The sequence below is a fragment of the Odocoileus virginianus genome, chromosome 16, assembly GCF_023699985.2.
Source record: "Odocoileus virginianus isolate 20LAN1187 ecotype Illinois chromosome 16, Ovbor_1.2, whole genome shotgun sequence".
Taxonomy (NCBI): domain Eukaryota; kingdom Metazoa; phylum Chordata; class Mammalia; order Artiodactyla; family Cervidae; genus Odocoileus; species Odocoileus virginianus.
In genome coordinates, this window is record NC_069689.1 from 61,583,054 (window position 1) to 61,610,658 (window position 27,605).

General features: G+C 47.2%; 1 protein-coding gene across 2 annotated transcripts in view; it reads left to right on the forward strand.

The window, feature by feature from the left end:
* LOC110132184 (myeloid-associated differentiation marker-like) overlaps positions 1-27,605 on the forward strand; it is a 113,349-nt gene that overhangs the window by 66,868 nt on the left and 18,876 nt on the right. For both annotated transcript variants that reach the window (XM_070478362.1, XM_070478363.1), the window contains exon 2: positions 12,729-12,898. The gene's annotated coding sequence lies outside the window, so the exon portion shown is untranslated. The remainder of the gene's footprint in view (positions 1-12,728; positions 12,899-27,605) is intronic.

Here is a 27,605-nt window from a genome sequence, read left to right on the forward strand (position 1 = left end):
AGCACTGATTTGAAAAACCACAGATCAGAATTTATGCATGCAAATGAGCTTGCTCCCTGGTACTCACATATCCAGGGAGGCCACCACTATTTGAGGAACTACTCCCAGTGATCTTGAATTTTCTCAGGGAAGATGGTGGATGTTTTAAAATTAAAAATAGCTAATGGTCATTTGGCACTCATTCACCCATTGCTTACTATGAGCCAGTCATTGTTCTTATCGCTTGGGGATGAGAAGGTCCTGAAAGTGTTCATGGCTTGCTAGGGGCCATCAGCAGGTTGGCCAGCCTGGTGACCAACTGGTCATCCTTCCAAGAGGCCCCTTGACCCACATGGTCTGGAAATGGTGCCAGCCCTCAAGGAGCACAGCTCAGGCCTGGTGTATGATGGCAGGAAATGACAATGCCCAGGGGTTAAGCACAAGGATAGCAGCTTGGGGATGCTGAGGGAACAGAGAGGAGGGAGCCCTAACCACACACAGGAGGGATGGAGCATCAGCCAGGGCTTTCCTGTAAAGGACAGCAATCGCCAGTGTTTACTGAACACTTTTTATGTACTAGGCATGAGGGTAAGTACTTTACATGGGTTAATTATCTTGCTTTATCATCACTGCCCTTCTGGAGAGATACAATGGGACTTCCTGAGGAGGAACCCTTCCAGTCTTGGAGGAGCATGGCTTTGGGAGGCAGACAGACTTGGGGGTGCATCCCAGATCTCTCTCTTCTTGCTGAGGGACCAACCTTTAGGCACTAACCTCTGGGCATTGGTTTCCTTATCTGTAAAATGGAGCCATTGAGACCAATTTGGCAGTGCTATTATGAATACTTGAAAAAGGATAATTTATGTAAAGCATTTAGCAAAGTATCCACTTGATGATGATCAGTCCTCTTTTCTCTTCTTAAAGAGATTATTCAGAAGGGCAACACTTACACTGATAGACTTGGGAGACTAAAGTTGTCATGATCCTAGCTGTCATATGCGTATGTGTGTTTTTAGTTGCTCATTTGTGTCCGACTCTTTGTGACCCCATGGACTGTAGCCCACCTGGCTTCTCTGTCCATGGGATTTTTCAGGCAAGAATGCTGGAGTGGGTTGCCTTTTGCTTCTCCAGGGGATCTTCCCAACCCAAGGATCGTGGAGTCTCCTTTGTCTTCTGCATTGCAGGCAGATTCTTTACCTGCTGAACCAATGGAGGTGGGCCTAATTAAAAATGTAAAAACAACTGGCTAGATCAGAAGTTGGCACAAGAACCCAAGGAACTGACTTTCAGACCTGGAGAAAGGACTGGAAGGGAGGGGAAAAATAGCCATTATTTTAATTTTTGCTGATGTACCTGAGTATGTTTATTCCCTGGCTGCCACAGAAGCGCTTTGCTGTCTCTCTGGCAATATTATAGTGATACTACACATCAGTTGGGCTACCCAGGTGACACAGTGGTAGAAAATCTGTCTGCTGATGCAGGAGATATAAGAGACATGGGTTTGATCCCTTGGTCAGGAAGATCCCCTGAAATAGGAAGTGGAAACCCACTCTGGTACTCTTGCCTGGTACTTCTCATGGTCAGAGAAGCCTAGTGGGCTACTGTCCATGGGGTGGCAAGAGAGTCAGACACAACTTAGCAACTAAAACAACACCATCAGTTATAGTATTAGTTTTCATATTTTGGAAGCACAAGGGAGGCAGCTGAGAATACTAAATTCCCCCAGGTCCTAGAAGTGGAATCTCAGGATTTTTTTCTCTTCTTCCAGGTGTGGGAAGGCCTCACAGCCTGGGTGAGTCAACAGGGTCAGACTCAGAAGGATTGACTCAGGGTCCTGCCCCTCCCCTCTCATGACTGGCCTCCCTCATGCCTCATTCTGGGTGGGGTCTGGAATGCTCTGCTCACCCAGAGTCCAAATGCCACGTCCTGCCGAGCTCAGGAGGAATTTCACAGCCTCTGTACAAACCCAGCCTGACAGAACCTGACCCCTGGCCTCTTCCTTAGGCTGTTTAACCTTCAACTGATGGCTCCCCAAACTCTTGAGGGGTGGAAGGGTGGAGCCATCCCCACACTCGCGCTGATCTCCGTGGCTCCCTGTCTCATGTGCTCCTGGGCATTTATACACCCGGTTCGGGTTGTTTTTTGCCCTAGGATGGGAGTTATTGTTGTGAAGTGGCTAAGTCGTGTCTGACTCTTTTCGACTCCATGGACTGCAGCATGCCAGGCTCTTCTGTCCATGGGATTCTCCAGGCAAGAATACTGGAGTGAGTTGCCATTTCCTTCTCCAGGGCATCTTCCAGATCCAGAGATTGAACCTGTGTCTCCTGCATTGGCAGGTGGATTCTTCACCACTGAGCTGCCAGGGAAGCCCCTGGGAAGGGAGAGAAGTGGTCTAAAATCCTGAGGACAGTTGGGGAAGCAACTGTCTCTTGCCCTCTTCCTTCCCCAAAGAACAAACACCATCAGGACACTGCGTAAAGTCAGATGACAAATGTTACCCTAGGGGGCAATATTTACAGTCTCTATCACAAGTAAAGTGATGGCATATAAAGAGCTCTTTGAGAAGAAAAAGAGCAAAAACCCAACAGAAAAATGGGTAAATGACATGAGCAGATAGTTATAGGAAAAAGAAAGGCAAGTGGCTCTTAAACATGTGAAACTGTGTTCAGTGTCATAAGCAATCAGAGAAATGCATATTAAAACTTCATTGAACTATTGTTTCTCACTTATGAAATTAGCAATTCAACCTGAGTCCGGGCTGGCTGATGTGCCGCTGTGAGAGTGCAAAACAGAGGGGAAGTTGGCAGGCTAACCAAGTGGCATAGGTATTGGATTGGTCAAAAAGTTCATTTGAGTTTTTTGTACCATCTTATGGAAAAATCCAAACGAACTTTTTGGCCAATCCAATAGTTATCCTTTATCAATAGTTATCCAATGACCCTACAGTGTCATTCTAGGAATCTATCCTGTAGACAGAACTGAACAAATAAGTACATGGTTATTCACTGTGGCGTTATTTGTCAAAGCAAAAGATAGGAAGAAACCAAACACCCATCAAAAGGGGGCTGGTTGAATAAACTCTGGTATGTGCAGGTAGTGAATACCAGGCAGGTCTAAAAAAGAACAAGGAAAAATCCCTATGAATACATGTATATTGATTTCTAGGATATATTTTTAAGTGGAGACAGCAGGAGGCTGAACAGAATGTATATTACCTTCTGTGTAAGAAAGAAATGAAAATAATAATTGGCTATTGTTTGCAAAACAGAAACTAGAGAAAATAATTACATATTCAGTGGGGATGGGCTGCTAATGAACAGGGTAGAAAAGATAAGGATGATAGCAAGACATTTTCCGAGTATGTCATCTCATATAGTTTTAACTTTAAATATATTTGGCTGCTCCAGGTCTTAGTTGTGGCACACGGTCTCTTCGGGCTTTTTTGCGGCATGCAGGATCTTTAGCTGTGGGGTGAGAACTATTAGTGGCATCCCAGGGGTCGGTCGCACAGAGTTGTACACAACTGAAGTGACTTAGCAGCAGCAGCAGTAGCAGTTCTCTGACCAGGAATTGAGTCTGGGCCCCCTGCATTGAGAGCAACTGAAAGTTAAAACATTTAATTTTAACTTTTTGAGTATTTTATGTATTTGAAAGCAAAATTACTAGTAAATAAAAGGAAAAACTACCCTCTAAAGCTGAACAGAAACAGATGAACCTAACTCCATGTTAAATTTATAATATTACTTCATGGAGAAAGTAATTATTTCAAATAACTTTTAAACATAATATTCTGACTAGAGTAGAATATATTTTATGGAGTAGAACAACTGGAAAAAATTCAAAATTTCACTTAGTAGGTTTATTGTTGGAAGTAATAGTAGTATTGTCATTTTGAAACTTTTATTTTTATGAAATAAAGCAAAAAATAAAATATACTAATTTTATTAGGAACCAAGGTTTTTAATATAAGAGAAAAAAATACAAATATAAAAATAAAAGAAACTAGAAAAAAATTTGCACTACTAAATTTGCATTAAAAATTATAATATAGATGCATATTTTTTAACAATTTATTTTCTATCTCTGTCCTTAAAGCACTTAAAACAGTGACACCCCAGTGACAATGAGCATTCCTAGTGCCCAGATCTTGGTTCCTAAACATTATGGCGCCTTGGAGGTCAGCTGAGGCCAACTCTGGAGCAGGAAAAGTATGAAATGGGTCTAGAATATTGTCTGTGTCATAAAGCAAGGTGGCACTCAAAGATGAATGGAAATTATGCCAAAAGAATATAGGAGCCAACTGAAGGGCCTTCTCCTAAACAAATGTGGCCCAATTTGAGCCAAATCACAAACATAATGATGGCCATTAATTGTAACACTAAGAATTAAAAAGAGTTCTGAGCTTCCCTGGTGGTCTAGTGGAAGTTCAGGGAACTAAGATCCCCATGGCACATGGCCAAAAACCCAAAACACTACCAATGTGATGTCACTGAACTCCAAGTTGAGAAGACCTTCTCATAAACGGGTCTCACAGGCCCATGCGAGCCGGCTGCAGCGCACCACTGCTGTCCAGCCAGACAAATGGTTGGAGCAGACAGGACGCATCCTGATTTCTCAGGAGTTAAGGTAGGGCTGGTGGTTGGAACCTTTTGTTTTTGTTGTTCAGTGGCTCAGTCGTGTCCGACTCTTTGTGTCCCCATGAACTGCAGCACAACAGGCTTCCCTGTCCTTCACTGTCTCCCAAAATTTGCTCAAAATCATGTCCCTTGAGTCAGTGATGCTATCCAACCATCTCATCCTCTGTCTCCCCGTTCTCTTCCTGCCCTCCCATCTTTCCCCGCACGATAGTATTTTCCAGTTAGTTGTCTCTTTGAGTTAGGCGGCCAAAGTGTTCGAGCTTCAGCTTCAACATCAGTCCTTCCAATAAATATTCAGAGTTGGAACCTGGACCTCAGGAAAGAAGGCATGTATCAGCTAAGATGTAGGATAAAATGAGCCTCCCAGCTGGAGCTAGGCCCCTCCACTGCTGGAGACTAGCACTCTCCACTATGCTCCTCGTGGATTCCACTGTCTCCAAGCTGGATGCCCCTACCTCCAGACGGCTGCTCACCATCCCCAGACTGTCCATAGCACACCTTCTTTCCCAATAGTCCATCTTTGCTCGAGCCTCCTGGGCTCTCCACTTTACCACCCAGAGTCTCAACTCCTCTGCCTCGGCATTCTCTCCTTGCTCCACTTCATTTCTCACACCAGTCCAGTGTTCATCCTCCCCTCACTGCCACACAAATACAACCTATATATTCTACTCCTGCAAATTCTCACTAACATTTTCCTGGCTTGGAATGTCCTACTCTATCCTGTCTAAATTCTACAAGTCTGTAAATTCTGGTTCCAGACTCACACATTCCAGGAATCCCTCCCTGACTGCTCCAGCTCACAATTGACTTCTTTCTGCTTTATTCTCACCTTCACTGCAGTGATTGCTTCCATTAATCATCACCTCCACCACCACCTCCAGTGCCTTCATCACTTCCACCATCCTTACGTTCACTAGCACCACTATTCATCACTACCACCATCACCATCACCATCACCTCTACCTTTATCTTCATCTCCTACATCACCTATACCATCACTGGTTCTCTACTTCCACACCACTTTCACGCTTCCACCACCAATGCACTATTACCTTCACTATCACTTCCTCCAGCACAGTTATCATCACCTCCAATTTTACTTCCATGGAGTCCAATTCCTTCGTCACCTCCATTGCTGCTCCATGATCTTCACTACCACTTCCACCGTCACGGCCTCTGTCATCATCACTTCCATCTTTTCCATCATTACTTCCTGGCTTATTATCACTCAACTCTGCCATTATGACCACTGCTATTTATCTCTTTGACCTCTATCCTTAGCACCTCCTCCTCATTATCAGATTTTTCTTAATTGTCTCCATGTCCCTACCTTCAACACTGAACATAGATATCTCCTATCTGGCCCTTGCCCATAAATGATATCTGTGTAAAAATGAGCCTCATTCTGTTGAGATTAAGGAGACCTGTATAAAGAAAGTCAAGTCAGATTTTGCTCAATCCCATGGACAAGGACATTCACAGCCCTTCTTGGGCACTAGAGCTTGGCACATATGTGAGTAATGGGGGAAAAGAACATATGTTCAGTTCAGAGGGTGGCGCCACACGCTCAACAGCTCCTGCACTGAGTCCCGCTGCCCTGTCATTATCAGAACCAGGGTTTCCCGGGCTTGAGGTCAGTGATGCAGGGAGCAGGAGTGGCGCCAAGCCTGCTGGAATGAGTGGTCAGTCCAGCCCAACCCTTGGTCTGCCCTGTCTGCAGGCTTGCTGGGAAAGCATGCTGGTGCTCCAAGACTCCAACCTCAGGTGGTTAGGCATAAGTGCCAAACATCCCTAGCTTCCCTTAATAATCACTGTGACTCTCCCACCCCTGAAATTATCAAAACCCTCCTTGAACCAATTCTTATTTGCCTCCCTACCATCTCTAGGGTGGATTAATTCCAGATGTTTGCAGCTTCCTGGGCAAAGTACTGCTTCCTGTTTTTTTTTTCTTCCCCCCAATGCATCCCTTCCCAAGCTTCTTGGGGATACTCCCTGCTTCTACCATTTTGAAATGCTGAACCTTCTCCATATTTTTCATGACATGAACACTTTCTCTCTTCTTCTCGATGCTCTTGAGAATGAACCAGACAAATAAGTAAATCTATTTGCAGTCTAGGTTCCTGGATGCTCTAATAGGCTTAATCGATCTTTCCCCCTGCGTAATCATGCCTTTATCACTGGGGAATGGGAGTGCATCGACCCTGGCTCTGTATCATGAAACTCATACTGTCAGGTACCCATCCAGTACCTATGTATGTGCCTTCAGGGTAAATTCAGAAGAGGAGCAGGTTATAAAATTCTCTTTCAGTTTTGGCCTCTCTCACCATCCTGCTTCCCTCCCTTAGCCCCCTGCCATCCACTGAACAATCACAACTCTATGCCTCTGCCCTTGAGGCTTCTCTTCTTGGAAAGCCCTTCCTTCTCTTCCTCCTCTGGCTCAAGACCCAGCTCAGGCTCTGGGTCCCTAGAAGGCTTCCTTGATATGTCAGGGAGAGCCAGATGCCTTCCACTGGGCTCCCCAAGCCCCCTGCTCTCCCTCAATTAGAGCATTCATCACACTCCACTGTAACTGTCAGGTTAGGTACCCCCATCAGGCTGCACTATCTTCCCCCTAAACTGAGATCTTCACAAGGGGGTGGGGCATGGCTCCATCTCTGACTTGAAATAGTTCATACTATTGGTTTGAGATCTCTCCTGTAAGAAGTTCCTTGAATTATCTTTGTGACCTATGAACCTTATTAAGTCAGCTCATAAAAGTGAGGCTTGAGGATGAGAGAATTCATCCTTCTACAGAAGAGAGCTGACCCGTTTAGGTCAAACAGAGGAGGAACGCAGCTGGGGCTTGGATGGATCAGGACACAGTGCAGACGTTGGGATACAGTGAGGTCCAGGACCGGCTGCCTCTCTCTGGTAGGGGGCTTCTGGGTTCCTGTGCTTCCTCAGACTCACTTCCCATTTTTGAAAGCACACTTTTTGCTCTGCGATGATCTATAGTTTCGTTAGCCCAGTCAGCATGCATGTGTGCTAAGTTGCTCAGTCGCGTCCGACTCTTTGCGACCCTATGAACTATAGCCCACCATGCTCCTCTGTCCATGGGATTTCCAAGGCAAGAATCCTGGAGTGTGTTGCCATTTCCTCCTCCAGGGGATCTTCCCAACCCAGGGATTGAATCAGTATCTCTTGCGTCTCCTGGATTGGCAGGTGGGTTCTTTACCACCAGCGCCACCTGGGAAACCCCGACCCAGCCAGACAGGTTCATTATTTAGCAGCTATTTTGAAGCCCTAGGTCACATCTTTCCTGGACTTTCAGTATGACATTTTAAATAGTCTGTGGCTTCCTGTGGACTATTTACTTTTAAAGCAGAAAAATGTTCTATTTATTTCTATTTTTCCCTAACAATATTTTCCAATAGTTCCTCTTACTAAAAATGACAGGGTTTTTTTTTTTTTTTTTTTCATTCTCCCCCTATCACCAGGAGGTAGAGTTTAATCAAGTGTGTGTGTTGAGGTGAGAGGTTTACCCAAATATTTTCTGTGTAAGAGCCGGGTGACTTAGGACCAAGCCCTGTCTGTGTCCTTTCCCTGCGGATTCTAAAGCTATAGTGCCTACCCCAGGAAACGCTTGCGAATCTCCTTGTCAAACATCTCTTCCGTTCTGTGTTTGGACGAGGTTATTTCTGCTTTCAGAAAAGATGTCAGGCTGGGCGTGCACCATCACTGTGGGTGGATGAGTGTCCCTGGCCCAGGGGTTTCCAGGGTCCCCACCCTGGCAGGGTGTGTGGGAGGAGACGAGCTGACCGGTGCAGACGGGCTTCAGAGGTGGCTGAAGGTCCAGCTCTTGAGAAGCAGAATCAGCTTCACTGTGGGCCTGGGACCAGTGAACTTTATCTCAGTGTTCAAGAGTCATGGGGTGGTGGGTGCCTACTCATGCCACATAAAAGGGAGACATTTCCCCTCAAAAGACTTTGCTCTCCCTGGTCTCTCTGGCAGAGCCTTTCCTATCCTTTCCAACAGGGTACAAAAATTCCATCTAAGCAAGGGCCAAGGTCAGGGCTTCCCTGGTGGCTCAGTGGTAAAGAATCCACCCACCAATGCAAGAGACGAGGGTTCAGTCCCTGGGTTTTGGAGATCCCCTGGAGAAGGAAATGGCAACCCACTCCAGTGTTCTTGCCTGGAGAATCCTATGGACAGAGGAGCTTGGCCGGCTACAGTCCATGGGGTCTTAAAGAGTTGGACACAACTTAACAACTAAGCAACAATATCAGGGCACAGGTTGAGAGACTGTTGCTCTCAAGCTCGTATACAGCTTGACAGGGCTCCCTTAGCTAGCTCAGATCAGGCCCGCCACCACTCCCCCTGCACCAACCCCCCCACCCCCGCCCCCACCGCCTCCGCTTCCAGGTTCATCATCTGAACAGAGTTCTTTTGGTACCACCTGCTTTTATTCCCTTTTGTTATCAGTCTCTTCTCTGAACAAAGCTGTGCAGTACAGTCTTCCACGTATTCCTTTCTGGCGCTCCGTGTCCTTTCAAACCTAAGATTATGGGCTTCCTTGCTGGTCCAGTGGTTAAGAATCGTCTCCCAATACAGGAGACGTGGGTTCCATCCCTGGTTGGGGAACTAAGATCCCACATGCAGTGGGGCAACTAGAGAGCCTTTGAGCTGCAATTACCAAGCCTGTGGGCTCTTGAGCCCATGCCCTGCAACATGAGAAGCATGCATGCTTCAGCGAGAAGCCGCAACAAAGACCCAGCACAACCAAAACAAAAAACAAAAATGCACAACAAAACAAAAAACCCTAAGACTAAAGTCACTTAGAAGACATTTCTAATTTATACTTTAAAGTATGCTGGGTATTGTGAATAAATCTGCTGTAGACATTTTTTTTCTCATGTCTTTTTGGTGACCACTTGTACTCCTCTCTGTTGGTGGGATCACTGAATCATAGAGTGCTATTCACCTTTAGTAGATTATACCAAATGATTTTCCAAAGCAGCTGAACCGGCTTACTCTCCCACTAGCACTGTCCGAGTGTCATACTTCTCCACACCCTCCCCAACACTTGGGATTATCCATTTTAAAAATTTTAGTCTTCCTGGTGGGTATGTAGCAATGTCTCATTGGGTTATTGTTTACATTTCCCTGACAAGTAATGATGTTGGTTTTTTTTTTTTCAAAATAACCATTTTGGACATCTTTTTTTTTAAAGTTTCTGTTCCAGTATTTCCCCTATTTTTTAACTCAGTTGTTTCTCTCCTTATCACTGACTTGTGGAGTTTTAAAAGTAGACATTCTAAATAGGACTGCTTTGTCAGTATATGTATTGCAAACGTCTCTCAGTCTTTGGCTTATCTATTTGCTTTCTTTTTTAAAAAGATTTTTTTTTTAATGTGGACCATTTTTTAACGTCTTTACTGAATTTGTTACAATATTGCTTCTGTTTTAGTTTTTTGGCCATGAGGCATGTGGGATGATAGTTCCCGGACCAGGGATCAAACCCGCACCCCCTGCATTGGAAGGTGAAGTCTTAACCACTGGACCACCAGGGAAGTTCCCTCTATTTGCTTTCTTAATAGTGTCTTTTGATGAACAGGTTGTTAATTTTAATGAGTCCCAGAATGTGGGAGCTCCTAGAGTCCTAAATCATTAGCTCTAGAAACAGTCTTAGGACTCATTTGGCTGAGCCATCTCGTTTTATAGAAGAACCAATTAGGGCTGACAAGAAAGAGGACTGTAAAAATGAAAACTTGGAATAAACTCTATATTCCTAAAAGCTAAAGGAGTTCTGGGTTTCCCAGGTGGTGCAGTGGTAAAGAATCTGCCTGCCAGTGCAGGAGATGCTAGAGACACAGGTTGGATCCTTGGGTTGGGACGATCCCCTTGAGTAGAAAGTGGCACCCCTCTCCAGTATTCTTGCTTGGAAAATTCCATTTTCAGAGGAGCCTGGTTGGTACAGTCCGTGGGGCCGCAAAGAGTCGGACATGACTAAGCATACACACACACATATGTACACACGAAGGAGTTCTATGATCATCGTTATTATCTTTATCAACAAGGCCACTAAGATTTTACATACTTACTACATGGCAGGCACTATCTAATTAATCACCATGTAGGTGTATTTTTAGGGTCCCTGGTTAATTCATCCACCCAGCTGATCTTTCACCTGGTCTCTTTCATGCATATCATGCCTTCAGCAAGAAGCAAGCACATCCTGAAGTTGACGGTTGACAGAACATGCTCTCCTGCTCTAAGGCACAACCTCTGGGCTGGAGTAGAGAGAACTCTGGTGGGGAAGTTTTGCTGCTAATGTATTTATGGAATGAATGTATTTAATTCAAATCTGTATTCCTCTTCATTGTTTAGTTGCTAAGTTCTGTCCATCTCTTTGCGACCCTATGGACTCCTCTGTCCATGTAGGCCACTGCGCTCCTCTGTCCAAGGGATTTCCCAGGCAAGAGTACTGGAGTGGGTTACCATGTCCTTCTCCAGGGGATCTTCCTGACCCAGGGATGGAACCTGTGTCTCCTGTATTGGCAGGCAGATTCTTTACTGCTGAGCCACAAAGGAAGCCCTGTATTCCTCTAGCAAGGATGAAAATACAAACTTTAAAAAAAAATACAAAAAAAAAAAAAAGCTAAGCCTTACCTAATTAATCCTCCCAACAAGCCTATGAGGAGGAGGCTAGTGTTAGCGTGTGGGACAGATGAAGAGTGCAGAGCTTGAATGGGCCCAGGTAACACAGCTGTATCTGCCTGACCCAGGGCTGTCTGAGTCTTCATAACGGGCCACCCTCTGCCCCTCCAGTGCTTCCATTGCTCAAACATGTGATTTCTATAGGCTTCAGTGCTCATATGGTCTTTGAGTAGACCTGGCCTTCTGTTCCAGGAGGGCATGGGTCCACACAGCATCTTCAGGGTCCGCCCCAGTCTGCTGTGGTCCTGAGGCTACAACCATATGGGAGCTACCTCTAGATGTGCAGATGTGAAGGGCCCTCCCCAGAGCCTGTTCCCTTGCATTCCTTCCCACTTTCTTTATCTCTGTCAGAGTCTCTGTCCTCTGTGTGGTGTTGGGCCAGTCCCCTTTATGGATCCCAGCCATGAAGGGTGATGTGAGGCTGCATTTTGTGTGGATCCATGGAAGTCTTATGAGCAAGTGTGAAAACTGACTCACCTTCACACCAACCCACAGTTCCCCATAACCTGGGGCCCCAGAACTCATGTCCCAGATTTTCTCAATCTTTCCCTATGGAGTGGAGACTTTATAAGTAGAAGTGACATACTGAGAAGAAACCCTAAAATGACTTGAGATTCTTTTTCCGCCCTGCAGACCATGAGACCACTTTTGTATGTGCGTATGAGCCCGCATACATACATCAATGGGGCCAGAGCCATGGGGCTCCAGGATTGGGGCTGCCTTTGACATAGAGGATGATCTGTGTGGTGGGATTTAATGGGGGAAGGGGGGCTTGGAATTCATTTTCTTCTTGACTCACTTGGCCCATCCCCTAATGTCTCCTTCCCTGGTGGGGAGAGGTCATTGCTCTGTGTTGGGGACAGACCTCTGTTGGGAGTCCTTCTTCCTGACTGCAACTGTGCTGCATCTCCAGGAGGTATAATCCCAGGGGGTCCCAAGCCAAGTGCAAGTGAGTGTTATTCCCACAGAATGAGGAAGAGCTGGCAGGACAGCCCAGAAACAGGGACTTTGACCACCCTGCTCCCTGAAACCCTAGGCCAGAGGCAACCTTCAGTAGCCTCCTAACTAACTGCCTTTCCTTGGGGAGGGGAAGAGGAAAAAAAAGGAGAGAAAAAAGAATGAGGAGGAAAAAGAGGACAAAATAAAGAGAACGCTCCCTCTTTCCCTGTCTCAACGGTGTGCCCATGTTGTCTTTCAGGGCCCTCCCTTGAGGAAAACGTAGGGCTGGAGACCAGCAGACACCGCACCCCTAAAGAAGCGCTTGTGATTTTTCAGACAGGGCCCCAGAAGGGGTCTGTTTCTAAATAAAATCGTGGAGCTGACTTGAAATATTTGTAAAGTGCATTGGAGTCAAGAGTTAGTCCTGTGCAGTCGTAAACATAGGACACTGGTTTATGTACTTGTTTGTCTCTCCAGCAAGGAAATGTCCTCTGCCCTGCTGGTCCCTGACACAGCAGAGGAGTCATGAATGCTGCTCTCAAGTCCAAGGCGCTGGGGAGGATTTCCGGCAGAGGTAGGCAAAAATGGGCGACATTCAGGGAGTGGAAATCGACGAGCTGGAAGAGAGGGGAAGAGCCAGGAGACAGGTAAGGAGACAAGACTCTTGTAGACCCAGTGGAGGGACCCCTCTTTTGTGTAACAGTTCTTCATTTGCATATGGTCTGTGGCAGCAGTTAGATAGCTGGCTAGGCTTCCTAAGGGCAAGAATGCTGTGATGTGCCTTATGGAGAAAATACACATACTAGATAAGCTTAGTTCAGGCATGAGTCATGGTGCTGTTGACTGTGAATTCGATGCTAATGAACCAACTATATTATTAAATAAGATGCCCTTAAATAGAAACACACATAAAACAGCTGTGAACTGATGGTCGATGAAAATGTGACCAGAGGCTGGCAGGAGCCTAACCCTATATTCCCCCAGAGGAGCAATACTTCAGTGTTTGCTAATTCAGTGTTTGCAGTGACTTATAGAACATTAGTGCGACTAAGGAGAATTTTCTGTAGATCAAATGGCAAGAAATAGACAACGTCTGTTAGAACCGACCAAGAGAAGAAAGGGGAGCATGGGATGAAGCAGAGGCAGGACGGACAGCGGGAAGTGTCAAGGGGACGGGGTTCTTGGTCCTGAACGAGGGGCCAGCAGCTGTGAGGCTGTGAGGAGGACAGCTAGGGCATCAGCACTTTCAGTCAGAGGTCACGGCAAGGAAGGACCCACTTAGAGAAATGCCTGAGCCCTGCAGGGATGCAGTGGGAGATGGGTCTCAGCTGGGGTGGGGGCGGGGCAGGGTGCAGGTACACCTGGAAGGGAATTCTTTGACCAGGAGAGCACCCCGAGGTGCAGTGGGGGGTTGGGCCTTGAAGATGAGGGGTCATCCCTGCCTCCATGGTATGGGAGACAGAGTGGACAGGACTTCCTGATCAGCACCAGGCTTCCTGAACCTCAGGCACAGGGTACACACCTCCAGAACAAAGCCAGAACTGTCCTTGGAGCAGGGGAGTCTGTCCTGGGCACCAAGCCCGCCTTATGGGCCAGCTGGCCAGAGACAAAGTCCGGTGCAGCGGGGCCTTAGCATCCCAGGAAGAGGGGGCAGAATGTTAGGCCAAGACTGGGGACTTCAGGAGAGTGTCTGCCCTTTGCCCTGTGCTCCTAGGAGGGGTTGTGGACTGGGAACCATAAAGATCCCTCCATTCAGAAACCATCCACCCCAGGAAGACAGGCTGTGGTCAGAACTGACTTAGTCCTTACAATTGATCTGAAAGTCACCCACTCACACCTCATTATGTCACCCAGGCACACCTCATTATGTCAATGTTCTGTTTGCACACAAATAACCTTTTATTGACATTGAAAAAAACAAAACAAAACTAGTAAATCATAGGTTTTCAAACTGGAAAGTGCCTCCAGAAGTCCAGTTCCTTACTGGGAGCAAGCAAAATATTATTGTGCCCACGTGACAATTTAGGAATAAGGCACAGGGGCCCTTATAGATAATACGGAGCAGATGGAGACTAGAATGGGGCTTCCCAGGTGGCGCTAGTGGTAAAGAACCTGCCTGCCAATGCAGGAAACTGCAAGAGATGTGGGTTCGATCCCTGGATCAGGAAGATCCTCTGGAGGAGGGCATGGCAACCCACTCCAGTATTCTTGCCTGGGGAATCCCATGGACAGAGGAGCCCAGCGGGTTACAGTCCATAGTGTTGCACAGAGTTGGACATGACTGAAGCGACTTAGCATGCATGCATGGGGACTTAAATGCAGGTCTCGTCTCCCTAGCTTGACTCCCCCTCATGTGGTTTTGGGACTTGACTTTTTCCATTCGATCCCTGTTTTCCTCCAACACATCTAAGGGAGTGTGTTGTAACAACACAGTGTAGGGAGCCGTGTGCCTGCTGTGATGTGCACTCGCCTTTCTCTTCCTGCTCCTGATAACTTTGGCCCATCTGTCCCCCTTCCTGGCTCTCTGATCCCAGGCCTGACTCTCCCAGTCCTCTACCCATCGCTTCGCTCTGTGGTCCCAGAGAAAAGTGTCTGTGAGGGTGAAGACACGGGTGGGCTGCCTTGCACAGCAGGGTTCTGTGGCTCCTTGAAAAACAAGGTTTGCTCTGTGTGCTGTGCCGTGGAGGCCGCTGCTGGGGGAGAGCAAAGGAAAGAAAATCTGTTTCAGAAAGCCCAGGTGAAGGCGGCCAAGACAAATACACCCAGCCAAGGGAGTAGGAGGGCTGGAAGATTCCAGATGCAGAAGATTCGCTACACCACCAGGACTTGACCAAGGAGCTGGGCAGAAGAGGGAGGAAGGAGAAGATGTCAGGCAGGCTGTCTACCTGCTGCCCCCGGAGCCCAAGCAGGAGACGTTTTCCTGGGGACCGGCCTTTTGTGGGTGGAGGAACTGAGCAGGGTTCAACCAACAACACAAGCTTTGCTTGGAACCCCAAGGCCCCACAGTGGGAAACAGGGGAAGGGGTGTGTGGACCACGCCCGGCGTTGTCCCAGGTGATGACCAGCTAGGCCTTCTGCTTCCTGTCTGTCTTATCCCGCACCGCGCCTGCCTCCCTCTATGTCACATGGCTCTTCTGTCAACAGTGGCTGAGCAAGAGGGGCCGAGGGGCCAAGGGGATGTGTGGGTCCTTCCTTTAAGGCTGTTCTGGGAACCAAAGCTGGGCCTCATGGAAATGTACACTCTGAAAGGACAGCCCCTGGTCTCCCAGCACGAGACGTTTACCCAGGGCGGGCCCCGGTGAGTCAGGGGGCCGTGCGTCCCCAGAGAGAGTCACGCCGGCGGGTTGCAAGCTTGAACAGTAGGGCATTCTGCTGCCGCCTGGCTCCTCACCCTCCTACTAGCACAGGGAAAGGGAAAGGCAAGCTGAACCAGCAGCAGACAACATGGGCCCGAGGGGGAGGACCACGCTGGCTGGAGCAAGTCCGAGGACCTGGCTGGGCAAATGGCCCTGGGGCTGGGCCACCAGGCAGAGGCGCTGGGATCTGCAAACGGTGCCCTGTCCTTGGAACCAGACACGTTCCAAGACACGTGTTGGCCTGATGTCAGACACACAGCTCAGAGTGGGCAGGGCAGTGGGACAGAGGCCTCTGTGACCAGCCTCACCATATGTCTGAGGCCTCCTGGCTAAGACCCAAGGGTCTTTTCTGAAATTTTGAAGAGCTGGTCTCTAGAAGAGAGTGATGCTGCTCTCTAGGGTCCCCCAAGGGAATTGGAGGGATGGATCAAAGAACCTGGTTGCTGTTGTTGTTTGGTTGTTCAGTCCATAAGTCATGTCTCTTTGCTACTCCATGGACTATAGCCTGCCAGGCTCCTCTGTCCATGGGATTCTCCAGACAGGAATACTGGAGTGGGTTGCCATTTCCTTCTTCAGCAGATCTTCCTGACCTGCGTCTCCTGCATTGGCAGGTGGGTTCTTTATTGCTGAATAACCAGAGAGGCCCCAAACCTGGAGATACCCTCAAAATAAGGGAAGAACTTGTCAGTAACTGTAAAATCTCTCTCAGGACAGATGAGGTTTGGGATTAGCAGATGAAAACTAGTATATATAGGATGGATAAACAACAAGGTCCTCTTGTATAGCACAAGGAACTACATTCAGTGTCCTGCGATAAACCATAATGGAAAAGAATATGAAAAGGCATGTTTATATATATGTATAACTGAATCACTTTACTATACAGCAGAAATTAACACAGTGTCAATCAACTATACTTCAGTAAAATAAATTAAGCAACAACAAAAAGGAAATAATGCATTATCTTTCATTAAATGTGTTCAGACAAAAGGTATGGCAACCACTTTGGCAGGATGTCTGGAGGGGAATCATGAACTGATGAGTGGTTGCAGGAGATTCTCTCAAGGACATGTCCTATCCCAAAAGTCTTTAGGTCCTAGGAATTGAGTCAGTGACATGCATGTTGGCAAGTGTTTTAATCCAACCAAACCTCAGTTTCCCCATCTGAAAAACAGTGTGTCTGGGTTGCATCATAATGAGGATCAAATGAGCTTTGACACCCCAAGGCTATAGTGACATGTAAGATGTCACTAACATAGGTTCTAAGTAAATATGGGTGGCTATTAAATGATCAAAGTCAGTAGCTGACACAAATGACATTACCCCCATATCTACTGAAGTCTTGAGTGCCCAGTCTTGCCTCACTGTTTCCTAAATCAACAGTCAGACTGGAACACACACACACACACACACACACACACACACACACACACTCACCTCCTCCCATTCTGAAGAATCTTTCAGTTTAGACAGAGAGCAGACCTGCTTCCTCCATCCGGCTTTCACCTTTTTAAAGTGTGAACTCAAAGATCATCTCTTTTAAGTTCTTATGACCTACTTGCCCTGCGTGGACTAGACTTTGCCTGAGCTAGCGTCCCTATAGTTCTTATCCAATGGTCTGTTTTTTTGCTTGTCTTTCCCATCAGGCTAAGCTCCTGGGGAGCAGGGATGGTGTTAGTGCATCCTCAAGGTAGAAGAGTTTAATGGTAAAGACTGCATGCTTTGGTATTGAACATATCTGGGTGAGAGTCCTGGTCTGGTCTTGACTAATGGCAGGACCTTGGTCTCCTTGCCAGTAATTTGAATCTCAGCTTTCTCATCTGTAAATGGGAATAAAGTGAGGGTAAAACACTCAGAGCTCTTGAGAGGATTAAAGAAAGGAGGGATGTGGGAGTCTGGAAGAGAACCAGGTACACAGGAGGGCTTCCCTGATGTCTCAGCAGTAAAGAATTCACCTGCCAATGCAGGAGACTTGGGTTCGGTCTGTGAGTTGAACATCCCCTGGGGAAGGAAATGGCAACCCACTCCAGTATTCTTGCCTGGAAATTCCCATGCGCAAAGGAGCCTGGCGGGCTAGAGTTCATGGGGTTGCAAAAGAGTCAGACATGACTTAGCGACTGAGCACAGATACGCGGTAAACATCCAATAGATTTAGCTATTGTGATTGTGATTATGGATCACGTGTGCCCAACACACAGCAGTAGCTTAGTGTGGGTGACTGAATGGACGGAGAAGAGACTGAACAAATAGACATTTGCCTGTCCCCTGGCTGGCTGGGCTGAACTCATCATGACCTTCTGCGGTGGGCCCCAGGCACTCTGTCTCCCTGCAGTGGAAAGTGTACTGTGTTAGGGGTCAGGGAGCAAGGCGAGCCCCTTAAGGGCAGGGAACTGGGGTACCAAGGGGCCAAGACTTTATTGGGGTCCCACCAACGCTGCTCTGGAACACCGCATAGGAGGCCCAGGAGGGCAGTCCTTGTTGGGGAGCCCTGGCAGGTCTCAGGCACAGCCTGGGTCCCATCCGCTCTTGTGCAATCCTCACTCCCAGGATGACTGTTGCTTCTGGAGTTTGTTTAAGGAAAGTGGCGGAGGGAGCATGAGCTTTGGAGCCACTCGGCAGCCGCTGTGGCTGCGCAAGCAGACACACAACAAAGCAGCCCATTGAAGGCCAGAACCACCAAGTCCCATAAACAGCCTTCAGAAGGGACACCTTGTCCCACATTTGCAGAAATGCACCCCGGGCTCTATTTAAAGGCCTACACACTGGAATAAGCACGAGTCGGTTTATTTCTGATTGTCCACACGGCCCCCTGGGATTCTCTCTGAAGAATGACTGCACACCCCTGTTGACCCTATCCATCCCCAGCCATTTCAGCCTCTCTGAGTCTTTTCACTAAAATGAACAAACAATCTAGCCTATTCATCTTTAAAAAATTTTTATTTCTGAAACATAGTTTAGCCAGATCCCTCTTAGAGGGCTGAGCTTGGACCAAATATAGATGTTTAATAATTTAGTTATTTTGATGTTACTGAGTAGCAGAGACCAGGTGTTTATTTTGGTGGGGGGTGGGGAGGGGCCTGGAGGCACAGGGTGTAAAATATAGGTCAACTGCAAACTCGGATCCCATGATGATTGTTCTCTGGGCAGAAAGAACTTTAAAAATGCAGACAAGAGACAAATGAGACCTGGGCCCAGACTACCCCACTTCTATCCAGCCACTCACGGGGAAGGAACCGAGGATGGGAAGGGTATTGCTGGGTGTCAAGTTCTGAGCTTGGAGTGTGTGTGTTTCACACTCACCCTAGATGTTACTACAGGGAGGGACGGGGGAGCTCTTGGGGTCAGGCAGATGGAGGTTGAAATCCCGGCTCCACCAGGGAAGCTTCTTGCCTATCCGTGCCTCAGTTTCCTCACCTGTAAAAGAGGGTAACAAAAGAACCAACTCACAAGGTTGTGGCAAAGATAACATGAAGTGATATTTACAGAGCAGTTAGAATAATAGTGCCTGGGTCATGCTAAATACCATTGACTTAAAAAATCGTCACAACCTAAGAGTTGAGAGATATGTTTTATTCGGTGGGAGACAGCATCTCAAGTGACCCTGCGAAAACTGCTCCAAGCAGGTGAGAGGAGGAGCCAGGTTGTATAAGAAGTCTTACAACAAAGGGCAGGTGGTCTGAACATCAAAAGATTATTGTTAATTAAACAAAAGCAGATGTCCCAAGTTAAGGAATTCAGTGCCTTTTTTATGCATCGAGAGATATAAGAGTCTGGGCTCACTGAAATCATTAGTTTCATATGCATCTCAGCTATGGGGCCAGCTATCATATGCATCTCAGTTCCTCAGGGTTCACTGTAGGTAGTGGCTACAGCCTGATGGCTGTCAGATCACAGGTATTCTCTTTCCTGAGTGCCCTTCAGTTCAGTTCAGTTTCTCAGTCGTGTCCGACTCTTTGCAATCCCATGAATCGCAGCACGCCAGGCCTCCCTGTCCATCACAAACTCCCGGAGTTTACTCAAACACATGTTCATCGAGTCGGTGATGCCATCCAGCCATCTCATCCTCTGTCGCCCCCTTCTCCTCCTGCCCCCAATCCCTCCCAGCATCAGGGTCTTTTCCAATGAGTCAACTCTTAGCATCAGGTGGCCAAAGTATTGGAGTTTCAGCTTCAGCATCAGTCCTTCCAATGAACACCCAGGACTGATCTGCTTTAGGATGGACTGGTTGGATCTCCTTGCGGTCCAAGGGACTCTCAAGAGTCTTCTCCAACACCACAGTTTGAAAGCATCAATTTTTCGGCACTCAGCTTTCTTCACAGTCCAGCTCTCACATCCGTGAGTGCCCTTAGGGCTCAGGAAATCACATTTGGAGGGCTGGAGTTGCTGATGACTGTGACATCCTTGTTTACTCACATGGCAAGAAATACTCCGTTTCTCAACACTCAATCATTATTATTCTCACATTAGAGACGAGGAGGGCTTCCCAGGTGGCACTAGGAGTAAAGAACCCACCTGCCAATGTAGGAAACACAACAGATGCATGTTCAATACCTGGGTCGGGAAGATCCCCTGGAGATCAGGGCAACCCACTCCAGAGTTCTTGCCTGGAGAATCCCATGGACAGAGGAGCTTGGTGGTCTACAGTCCATAGGGTCGCAAAGAGTCGGACATGACGGAAGTGACTTAGCATGCACAGAGACTAGGAATTAAGTCTTGCAGAGACCATATGAGTTGCTCAAGGTCGTAGAGCTAGCTGGTGGTGGAAACGGGTCTCAGGCCCTAATCAGCTTGATCCAGAGCTGGTGGAGTTGCCCCCACCCTTCACTGCCAAGCAAAGGAAGGGGATTCCAGCTAAGTCTTGAGTTGAAGAGGCGGAGGGACTGCTTGCCTACCCTTTCCCATGCCCACAACCTACAGGGACTCAAAGAAAGAAGGTTGAGTTCAGGATTCTAGGACGTTTAAATACTGACATTTAGCCAGTGCTTCGTACTGCTTCTATTCAACACAAATACAGCTTTTGCCACGTGCCAGCTCTGTTCCAAGCAGTTTACAGGTATTTTACTCTTTTAGTTCTTATAATTCTCCCCTATAAGGTGGCTACTGTTAATAGCAGTAGTAGTATTTTTCAAAGAAAATCATTTATGATAAAACCATTGAAACTTTCCTTAAAAGGTCAAGCTTGTAATCACTTGAATGGGACAGTTAAGAACAGTTGCCCCCACCCCCATCTTCATCCACATATTTCATGGTACAAACAAAACTGGATGGAGCTTCAGTCTCCTGACCTCCAGGTCAGCACTCCTACAAGCAATGCCATTCCAATCCTGGGTCCACCACCAGTAGTCATCTGGATAAGGGATTCTGGACTGGTCCCAGCCTTAAATGAAGTACCTCTAGGCCCATGCAGAATATAGCAGCCATCTACTTCAGAGCTCTGACTTCATTTCCAAGGATATGAAACTGGAAAGAATGAAGAGCATTATAGCATACACGTAAAAGGGTGGTTCAGGGCTGAAGATCAGGATTCCACATCCTAGGACCGTGTTGATCACAAGTAAAATCCTAAACCTGGGCACTGAAGAACTGATGCTTTCAAATTGTGGTGCTGAAGAAGACTCTTGAGAGTCCTTTGGACAGCAAGGAGTTCAAACCTGTCAATCCTAAAGGAAATTAATCTTGAATATTCATTGGAAGGACAGTTGCTGAAGCTGAAGCTCCAATACTTAGGCCACCTGATTCAAAGAGCTGGCTCATTGGAAAAGACTCTGATGCTGGGAAAGATTGAGGGCAAGAGGAGAAGGAGGTGACAGAGGATGAGATGGTCAGATAGCATCACCAACTCAATGGACATGAATTTGAGAAAACTCCAGGAGATAGTGAAGAAAAGAGGAGCCTAACATGCTGCAATCCATGGGGTTGCAAAGATTCACAGCCTGGGATTTAAACCCAGGCCTGGCTTCAGAATCCCTGCTCTTACTTATCATGTCAAATGTTTTACATTCAAAAACATTTAATACTGCAGCTTGCCCCTCACTCTGACCCTCAGCACCCCATTGCTTAATCCTTTACCACTTGTTCTTTTCCCAATGTAACTTGTCACCCTCTAACTTAACATATACTTTACTTAATTGATTATGGTTTATTAATGAATGAATGAGTATAAGCACCATTAGGAATTTGTTTTGTGTGCTGACATATGCCAGGCACTTAGAGCGGTGCTGACACACAGTAGGCACTCATTAAATGCCAAATAAATCATTAGATAAAGAAACAAGGGTTTCATGGGGATCATGTTGTATTAGGTACATTAAGTAATTTATTCAAGTACTCATTTGGCTGAATGGTGAGACAGGATTCAAACCCAGATCTGACTTCATAATGTTCTTCTTTCTTTCTTTTTTAATAAACTCGTGAATCTGATACATGATCGTTGTTTAAAACGTTTCATGTCTTTATTTGGTCGTGCCAAGTCTCAGTTGCGGAACATAGGATCTCCATTGTATCATGGAGATCTCTTGTTGAGAGGGCACGGTCTCTCCAGTTGTGACTTGGAGGCTCCAGAGTGCGCAAGCTTCAGTAGCTGTGACATGTGGGCTTAGTTGCCCTGCAGCATGTGGGATCTTAGTTCCCTGACCAGGGACTGAACCTGTGTCACTTTATTGCAAAGTGGATTCTTAACCACAGGACTAACAGGGAAGTCCTTATAATGTTCTTCTTAATTATGGGTTTTCTCTCAAGAAATGATGTGTTTAGCCATTATATATATATACACACTTTAAATCAGCCAGTGCTGACTTAAATATATATATATTTTAATAATATATATATATTCATACATTTTTTTTAAACTAACAAAGCTCTGGGAGACTTTGAAAGTTGCTATGGCCCTAGAAGAATATGCCCCATATGAAAGCCACACTAAACCAATAGGAGTGTAAGGGAGACCAACAAAATTTTGGCTTTTCCTATAATAGGGACTCAACTGGAATTCCATCACCTCCAGTAGCTTTGTTTGTAGTGATACTTTCTAAGGCCCACTTGATGGAATTCCAGTTGAGCTATTTCAATGCTGTGAAAGTGCTGCACTCAATATGCCAACAAATTTGGAAAACTCAGCAGTGGCTACAGGACTGGAAAAGGTCAGTTTTCATTCCAATCCCAAAGAAAGGCAATGCCAAAGAATGCTCAAACTACCGCACAACTGCACTCATCTCACACACTCGTAAAGTAATGCTTAAAGTTTTCCAAGCCAGGCTTCAGCAATACGTGAACCGTGAACTTCCAGATGTTCAAGCTGGTTTTAGAAAAGGCAGAGGAACCAGAGATCAAATTGCCAACATTCACTGGCTTATCGAAAAAGCAAGAGAGTTCCAGAAAAATGTATATTTCTGCTTTATTGACTATGTCAAAGCCTTTGACTGTGTGGATCATAATAAACTGTGGAAAATTCTGAAAGAGATGGGCATACCAGACCATCTGACCTGCCTCTTGAGGAACCTATATGCAGGTCAGGAAGCAACAGTTAGAACTGGACATGAAAAAACTGACTGGTTCCAAATAGGAAAAGGAGTACATCAAGGCTGTATATTGTCACCCTGCTTATTTAACTTCTCTGCAGAGTACATCATGAGACACGCTGGGTTAGATAAAGCACAAGCTGGAATCAAGATTGCCGGGAGAAATATCAATAATCTCAGATATGCAGATGACACCACCCTTATGGCAGAAAGTGAAGAGGAACTAAAAAGCCTCTTGATGAAAGTGAAAGAGGAGAGTGAAAAAGTTGGCTTAAAGCTCAACATTCAGAAAACTAAGATCATGGCATCTGGTCCCATCACTTCATGGGAAATAGATGGGGAAACAGTGGAAACAGTGGCTGACTTTATTTTGGGGGGCTCCAAAATCACTGCAGATGGTGATTGCAGCCATGAAATTAAAAGACGCTTACTCCTTGGAAGGAAAGTTATGACCAACCCAGATAGCATATTAAAAAGCAGAGACATTACTTTGCCAACAAAAGTTTGTCTACTCAAGGCTATGGTTTTTCCAGTGGTCATGTATGGATGTGAGAGTTGGACTGTGAAGAAAGCTGAGTGCCAAAAAATTGATGTTTTCGAACTGTGGTGTTGGAGAAGACTCTTGAGAGTCCCTTTGGACTGCAAGGAGATCCAACCAGTCCATCCTAAAGCAGATCAGTCCTGGGTGTTCATTGGAAGGACTGATGCTGAAGCTGAAACTCCAATACTTTGGCCACCTGATGCTAAGAGTTAACTCATTGGAAAAGACCGTGACACTGGCAGGGATTGGGGGCAGGAGAAGGGGACGACAGAGGATGAGATGGCTAGATGGCATCACCGACTTGATGGACATGTGTTTGAGTAAACTCCGGGAGCTTGTGATGGACAGGGAGGCCTGGCGTACTGCGATTTATGGGGTCTCAAAGAGTCAGACACGACTGAGTGACTGAAGTGAACTGAACTGATAATAGAGACTAGGAATAGATTTTAAAGAAAAATCAAAATTCCTGCAATACAGGAGAATCTGCCGGCAATACAGGAAACCCGGGTTCGATTCCTGGGTTGGGAGGATCGCCTGGAGAAGGAAATGGCTACCCACTCTAATATTCTTGCGTGGAGAATCCCACGGACAGAGGAGCCTGGCAGGGCTGAGCTGGGCAGTGGGACAGCACGGTTCCTGCCCTTGGGGAACGCAGTCTGGTGGAGGCCCTGAAAAGTAGTGCTGAGCGACTGTGGTGCGTGGTGGATAGAAGCTTAAGGATGAGATACTTGGGAACACAAAGGTTTGAGAGCTCATGGAAAGCTTCAGGGAAGTCACCCAGAAGAGGGCGGGGCCATTGGAACCAGTTTCTCTTGTGTCTAAAGTCCTTGTGTGTGTGTGTGTATGTATGTGTATGTACATGCATGCATACTCAGTCATGTCCGACTCTTTGTGACCCCATGAGCTGTAGCTCACCAGGCTCCTCTGTCCATGGGATTTCACAGGCAAGAATACTGGAGTGGGTTGCCATTTCTTTCTCCAGGGGGTCTTTCCCGACCCAGGGATCAAACCCATGTCTCTTGTATTGACAGGCAGATTCTTTACCACTGAGCCACCTGGGAAGCCCACTCACTCCCCATAGGAATGCGTTAAAGACAACTGTCTTTCCCTAAGCGGGGCTTTCTGGAGACATGACACTAAGGCAAAGATGATCATTTCAGTGATGAAGTTAGCAGGGCCTGTTTCAACCTCTCCAAAGCTGACTTAAACCTTCGGACTAGAGCTCCTTCCTCAGGACCCCTAACCCTCCTGTGCTGGCCTCCCTGTCCTCTCGCCGTCTCTCCTCCTGGAGCCATGTAAGCTCAGGGGGCTGCCGCAACCGCAGCATAGGGCTGAGCACCCTGCTCCCTGCCAGCTCTGAGGGGAGCCGCCTATTTGACCAGATTGCACCTTGGGATTCGCTCCTGCTGCTTCACATATCAGGCTTTCAGGCACCGCGGCGCAGAGCTTAAGCTCTTCCTTTTTCAAAACTGGGAGATTTCTGGCAACCTTGGGGTAGGATTTTTCTATTTTGTCTCCTATTTTTCTTAAATAGCAAAGGGCTGGAAACTGCAGAAAACCCTGTGCTCAGCAAAAACCTCCCTCTATAAGGAAATAGCAGGAAACCGCGTTCCAGGATGAACACCAGTTTAGGTGTTTCTTGGAGGCTCTGGCTTGGTTACATAATGCCTGATGGCTCAGCCCAGGCGAGCTGGCACCCCTGAAGCTTGGCAAAGCCCACCTTTGCTTTGTGAGCCCCTTGCCTGGAACTGCTCAGGTCCTTGGGAAAGCACACACTCTCTCTGTGATTAACAGTTTTCTGTTTAATGCTGACTCCTCTGGTGCCCCCTTCTCCTCTGCCCTCCTGGCTCATTTTTCATGGAAAAAACAACAGTTTCCATGATGAGCTCAGAGTACAGGCAGGAACTTAACCTGTCTGGGCTTTTTGCTTCCCCACTGGAGGGTTTGCAGATTAAGTGACCTGTGGTTTTTGCTTGGAGCCAACATTCCATGATTCTATGGTTTTTCTCGAAGAGAAAAGCTTCTCCCTATTCTTGAGTCTGCAGACCGTGACTGAAGAGGAAGGCTTCCAGGCAGAGCCATGAAGTCCCCTCCTCCTTGGCTGTGACTAATCCTGTCCTCTCTCCACCTAGCAACAATACACACATACACACAGGGTCTTAAGCAAGCGTGCATCTTGTGGACTGCCCTCTTTCTTTCATTCATCTACCCATCCATCCATCCATCCACTTATTTGCTTATTCATTCATTTGTTCCATGACTGCTCATTAAGTGCCCACTGTGTCTGGCAGAAACAGAGGTGATCAGATCCCTCCTTGCCTTTGAAGTCATGGACTGGTAGGGGAGGGGCAGCATGTGGATCAGTCAGGTCACGCTGAGTGAAAGGCTGAGTGTAGGGGTTGGATGAGGGGGCTGTGAGAAGTGCCCACAAGCATCCTGGTCATATCACCTCCTCCTCAAATTATGCTTGCTCACACTGGACCTAGAGTGTATAATATGCCTGTGAAGTGCCCTAAACACTTTAGAGATGACATGTCCATCCTGTGCTTAGGAGAGCTGGCCAAGGTTCAGGACATGCATGCAAATGGGGAAGTCAGAATCAAACCCAGGACCCCCTGAGTGTTGTTAAGTTGGTGATTCTTATCTTGATGACAGCTAGCAAGGTTCAGGACTCTGAAATAAGACAGGGTGGAAAAAAAGCATTCAGGCTTCATTGTAGAATTCCAGGGCCAAAAATTGCCATCTACTTCAGCCTCCTCTTGGCAGGTGAGGAAACTGAGGCATAGATTGGACAAATCATCCATCCATTGTCTGCGGCTTGGGAGAGGCTGAGCTGGGAGAATGCCCAGGTCTCCTGACTCCAAGCTGTTCTCCAATAGGCCCTGGTTCAGCCCACTGCTGTAACTGCTTACACCCCCGCTTCCTAGAACTTTCTCTGGGAGGTCCTGCATCAGACTGGCTGGCCACAGCAAATGCTGCTGTGCTAGCAAACAGGGGTGAGCTCATCCCCTGGGGTGGTGTGGCAGGATGGTGGTGGTAGCCTGGGCCTCCGCTGCCATCTGAAATCATGGATGAAAATAGCTTGCCTGCGGTCTATTGATACCCAATACTCTATCATCAGATTGGGGAAGTCAATTAAAAGTGTCTGGTTTCCCTCCCCGAGGGCCTGGGAATTGCACAAAGGCCAGAGACTAGTGGCCAAGGGGAAGAGGGCCGTAACCCTCCTTATTCAACACCAGAGCCAGAGGCCACACCTAGCCGGTCTGCAGGAAGCATCAGGCAGCTCCCAGGGACTGGCAAAGATGGTCCAGCTCTCCAGTCTGAAGAAAGGCTTAGACTCAGGTTGCATGAACATCTGGCCCTCCTGGAAGATGCACAGGAAACAGCTCCGGATGGGAGGGCCCTGGGACCGCCCTGGAACGTCCTGTGGCCAGTGGAGCCGAGGCCAGGAGACCAGGCTGGTATGAGATGGGAGCCACTGTGGCTGATTCCAAATGGGACCTCAGGGATCCTGGTTAATGTTCAGACCAGGGCAGAGGTATGAGTGTCCAGGGGACCGCAATCTCCTCTCCTGTCACCCATGAAACACAGAAATGTGGACCTCCTTTTCTCCAACTTGATGCTGACCTGGGCCAGCTAGCACGAGACAGAAGTCAGGCTTGCCAAGCCCTACTCTGGCTGAAGTCAAGCCATGCACCTTCCCCAAGACAGCTTGGCCTCTGTGGGTTATAGGTTGGTAGAGTTCTGTCTCATTACCCAGCCAACTCCTCTTCCACCTTTGCCCCCCATTCTGCTTCCTCTTTTCAAGCCCCCAGGTTCCAACTTTCCTTGGGTGGATGGTGAAAACTGTGATACCATGCTGGACCAGCATTAGTCCAAGATGAAGATCCAACATCTGAATCACCTGTGAGGGCTTCTTAAAGATAGAGTGTTAGGTCCC